The following is a 6,000-nucleotide window of genomic DNA, read 5'->3' on the forward strand; positions in this document are numbered from 1 at the left end:
TGATACAATTAACCCTTTGGAAAATACTAATAAAAAATGGTTTGTTAATCTTTCCAACACAGACATTCCGCCTAACGTTTCTAATCTGTTGCAAATGGGTGATAAATTCTGTCTTCCGAATATTAGTAAAAAAACAGCGATACATGAATTCATCAAGGACATAGAGAGTAATAGCAAACGAATTTTTGGGGGGTATAAAATTCATATTGACTTCTACATATTTTACATTTGATGACATAATTTATAAACAGACGTTTGGGACCCCTATGGGGTCACCGTTATCACCAATTATTGCAGACCTGGTTATGCAAGATCTTGAGGATACAGTTCTCAAAGCGTTGAATTTGGAATGTTTGTTTTATTTTCGTTATGTGGATGACATAATAGTGGCCACCTCTATGACTAATATGACTCAAATTGTGAATAATTTTAACAACTATCATGAAAGACTTAAATTCACGGTCGAACAAGAGGTTAACCATAGCTTGAATTTCTTAGATTTATCACTTAAAATTATTAATAACAAAATATATATAGACTGGTATCAAAAAGAAACCTTCTCAGGAAGGACGTTATCATTTTATTCAAACCACCCATTATGCCACAAAATTGGAATAATATATAACCTTGTAGACAGATGTCTATTGCTATCACATCCACTATTTTTTAATAAAAATTTGGAGTTAATTATTAATATACTCAGAAGCAATGGTTACCCTCTTGATCTGATTTTTAACAAAATTAATCATCGGATAGAACACATCATATCTAAGGGGAGCATTATAGAGAGACAGGCCAACATAGAAAGAACAAAAAGTATAGGAAATGACTCGGTCAATAAAAAATTCTTTGTCATTCCGTATATAGATGGGATCTCAGAAATGATTGTTTCCTCGGTAAAAAATAAAAATTGTATGGTAGGGTATAGATGTCTCAACAAACTGGATAATATTATTAAAGCGCAGAAAGATAAAACTAAACATCCATGCAATTCGAATGTGGTTTATAAGATCAGTTGCAATAATTGTAATGCATCTTATGTAGGCCAAACAAAGAGGCAATTGCAGACGCGAATGAAAGAACATAAAAATAATAGTAGATTGGACTCAACGAAACATTCAGTAATTTCTGAACACATAATAAATGAACATCATACTTTTAATCGGGACAATGTTAAGATCATGGACAAGGAAAATAATTATTATAAAAGACTCATTTCTGAGATGCTACATATCAAGGAACAAAAAAATGGACTAAATTTAAACAAAGATACTGAGTTACTTAGCGAGTCGTATTTTGATATTTTGGATATATTAGCGAACAAGAAATAATAATAGGACAAATAGGACATTAACGAGTAAAACATAGATATTAGATCATATATAAACACGCACGCTCTCCGATCAAGTAGAGTTTAAAATGAGCTGTCTTTCTGTATTGTTGGTTTGTTATGTGTCATCCTTAATAACTGTTAATAAGTAGCAAAATTGTCAAGAAGAACGATGATAGGTAAGCATACTACCAATTGTAGGGGATACATATTATAATTTGGACATACGTTGATCGGTAATTTTTTATTAATCGCAGCGCCTACGGAACGGGTTAATTTCTCGCATATTAACGATGAAACTATCCGAGATCTGAACAAAATCAGGGATCATATCGAGGCGAACATTGTTGGACAGGACGGATTGAAACACGCGTTAATTGCTCAAAAACTCTTGATTCTGAATAACTATAATTAAATTTCGATATTATGTGAATTGTAAGAATTTATATTTCAATAATTATACTGAAGAAGACCGCGTGCGGTCGAAACGTTTATAGAATGATTGTAATTTGCGTTAGTTTTAATATAATGACTGTAGTTTTATAATTTATACATGTAATAAATGGTAGTTGACTGAACATCTCGAATATTCAGCTCGATAAGTTGGCCTTATATTTATCACTTTATATACTATATGTTTACGCATGGATATATGCATCTATATACATGTATATATATGTATATATTTCTTACATATATAAATGCATGCATAAATGCATACATATACATATACAAATACATATACACATACATGTATACACATACGTGTATGGTACGTATATTGATATTACCTGTAATTTTCTATAAATTACAATGTATGCAGTACGCACAATTCGCTTTTCTTCTCTTATCAATAATTGAGAAAATAGCAAATATATTCAAATAACTAGCTGTATATTTTTATATAATATAACAGAATATTATATAATATACAAAACATTTTTATGCATATATAGAATGAAATGGGCCCCTCCATCGCCCATTCCCGTGAGAACGCAACCATAATATATGTATTTTTTTCGTCTCTCCGATTTTTGCAAATGAGACATTTGTATTAGACACTTTTTTGCAACAATATTTATTAGTATAAAAAAACTGTTAATCTCGGCTCGAATTATTGTGTTACAATAAAAATAAAATCTCGATGGCAATCGGAGCCTGTGCGGATGACATGCACAAAATTAATAAATTAAAATGAGATCTCAAATCAAACTCATTTATTAAATTCTAAACGTTTCGACCCACTTCGGGTCTTCTTCAGTAGCTGCAAAATACAAAGAAACAAAAATAGAAGATAATCGGTACAATCAGAAAATTATAAAACTCGTATACATACAATCCGCAAATAAATTAAATATCATTCTTGTTATATCCCCCAAAGATATACAGGGTTTGTCCGGAAAGTAATGCGTCGCATTTTTTTGTGACGCGACTATACATCGCAGAGCGATGGGACCGGTTGGGGAGGAAGGGGGGTACCCTTAGCTTTCCAACGGTAGGTCGCTCAATTGTTTCCATGCGCTTGGAGGGTTAGGACGGCTTATTCTGTGAACCTCTGCTTAGTGGTCGCGTCGAACTTGTGATGGAGAGAACGATAGAGCAACGCTATGCGATAAAGTTTGTTATTACGGCCTACCTGACCCGGATCGGTGTGGCAACGGTGCCGCAGCCGCCCTACAGTCCCGACTTGGCCCCGGCGGACTTTTTTTTATTTCCTCGGCTGAAAAGGGAGCTCAAAGGACAACAGCTCGAGTCGGTTGACAACGTACAAGCTACTTCGACGGCCTCCCTGAACAGCATCCCAGTCAAGGAGTTCCAGAAATCTTATGACGCATGGAAATCGCGTTGGCAAAAATGTATTGACGCAGAAGGGTCATACTTCGAACAATTTTAAGTTGTTTTACCTATGCGATCAATAAATTCTTTTTTAAAAAAATGCGACGCATTACTTTCCGGACAAACCCTGTACAATAGATATAACTATTAAAAGTTAACTAATATTAAGAAATGGGTACTCGTATTGCATTCGCAATTACGACAGACACTGACCGCGTTAAAAAACGCATACGATGCGAGGTATACGCGGAATCAGAATTACGACAGATAATGACCGCGTTAAAAAGCGCATACGATGCGAGGTATACGCGAAATCAGAATTACGACAGATAATGACCGCGTTAAAAACGCATACAATGCGAGATATACGCGGAACAGAAATTGGTCAACGTGCAAGCAAAGCAGAAGGACTTTGAATCTGCTTCGCTTGCACCTAGATTCTCGACCGGGGAAACCTGTTGCCAGGCACCCCTTCCGATCGGGAAAACTCCAAAAAACAACGATATAAAAAGAGAGTAGAGACGCGACAGCTCGCTCAGTCGCAGACACAAATAATCGCTCTAACCACGATCTCGCTAACCGCGCGCGCACTTAGCATCGACTCGCAGTTGTACGCGATACGCGGAGTAATATAAAGTCAGTGCCGCACACTCGTAAAGCTTCAGTGTATTGATAGTGAAATAAAATAAAGACCAAGTGGTTGAAGTTGAATAAAGAATTTTAATACAAAAATTGTAGTGCATTTCTCTACAAACACCCGACAAGTCCTGACGCCCCGGATTCCCATCCCAATTTGGCGCGACCCTTAAGTGTCTCTCCCGAGGCACACAACAATTTGGTGGCAGCGGTGGGATTGCGCCGAAGGACCGTCAGGAACTACTCGGAGGAAGACCTGAAAAATACAGCAGTATTAATAATCAGGCACGTCGAACATAATAATCGACGGGAAACGAACAAAACAGAAGCCAACGTATAAGCAGCAGCGTGCCGTACGTACAAGAAGACACACACACACACGGACAACGCATCAGCCGTCGGAAAGTAGGCCATCACCTAAGGACGCGACCTACGACAACACGGACAACGCATCGCACCGTACAACGACCCGCAGGATCACCTTACAACACCGGACCGCCAGCCGTATCAACACTGCCGAGCGATGATCTGCAGCGTCAGCAAGCGAGCGATAGTAACATTAATGTAAGTCCGAATCAAACTTTTATAAATACTGCATGAATGTCGGAGGAAAGCGAAACACCCCGACAAGCGATAGCGAATAATTCGTGGTTACATAGCGACTCAGCCGAACGATCAATCAAAGCACTACCGATAACCTTAGAAAACCTCGGAAAAGTGCGGATAAAACTAGAAGCATATTATTCAGGAGAGAGCGACTCCGAATCATATACTCACGGGAAAGCCGAACGCGAATTTCCGTTTAACATTTTTGACGAAAGTTTATTTGAAGAAGGGGAAACCAACACCGGTAAAAAATTAAGAAAAAAAAGTAACGAACGCGTGAGACGAACTCCTAGCAACGGGTCACAACACGGGGAATCTTTGCTTACATCATACGATAGTAGTATTTTCGATCCGAGCGAGTATCAGGACATGCTGCGAACACCGCCTAACGGTGGCATGGATGTGTCCGAGGGTGCCATCGACCGCGAGATTGACCGTCTACACGGTACAATAGCTCGCGACAACACTCGACTGGTGGAAGCCGACGTACATGCACCACCCCCTAATAGCGAAATAGGAACAACTAACCCCCGCGATACCAGACGATACATAGATAGACGCATTGACGAAATCGAGGTGCGCGAAACTCCTAATTATAGGGAGGCCGGAATAGATAACCCTATGCTACGTGAGATAATGAGAGGCATGCGAGAACTACGTAGGGAAATGCTCACGGAAATAGACATATTACGCGAACAAATTCGTGATATTAGCACATACGCGGACGAACGAGGTCGAATCCGCCGGGACACACACACCCGCGAGAGGGAAACGCAAAACCCCTGACTAGATTGACAAAAAAGGGCGAAATCTTCGGATGGAACAGCGAGCAACAAATTGCGTTCGATATTTTAAAAGATAAGTTAATAACGGCACCGATATTACAATATCCAGATTTTAATAAGGAATTTAATGTAACTACAGACGCGTCCGATTATGCAATCGGAGCCGTGCTCTCACAGGGGCCCATAGGCAATGACCGCCCTGTTGCTTACGCAAGCAGAGTGCTATCTCGCGCGGAGCAGAATTACAACACAACGGAAAAAGAATTATTAGCGATTGTATGGGCCGTAAAACATTTTAGACCATGCGTGTACGGGACCAAATTCAAAATCATTACGGATCATAAACCATTGGTATGGCTATTTAACGTGAATGACCCCGGCTCAAGGTTGATTCGCTGGAGATTAAAATTAGAAGAATACGATTACGAAATCATACATAAGGCCGGACGAGCGAACGCAAACGCTGATGCATTGAGTCGGAACGTAATCCGAAACGCTGACTCAAGCGAAAGGACGGAAGATATATGCAAGATAGAAAAAGAAGAGGTAAACGATGCTAAGAATGAAAGGATGTACACCGAAGAGGAAAAACAACAGATACTGTATGAATATCACGATGCGCCCATTGGAGGACATCAGGGAATAGAAAGAACAATTAAGAGAATTCGTTTAGATCATGATTGGCCGGGTTTAACAAAAGACGTCGAGAAATACATCGCCAAATGCGAGTCATGTCAAAAAAATAAATTGTCGCGGAAAAATAAAGCACCATTAATAATTACAGATACGCCTGATAAGCCATTTGAA

Source organism: Nylanderia fulva, unplaced genomic scaffold (assembly GCF_048542155.1).
Source record: "Nylanderia fulva isolate GAGA-0341 unplaced genomic scaffold, ASM4854215v1 Scaffold161, whole genome shotgun sequence".
Classification (NCBI taxonomy): Eukaryota; Metazoa; Arthropoda; class Insecta; order Hymenoptera; family Formicidae; genus Nylanderia; species Nylanderia fulva.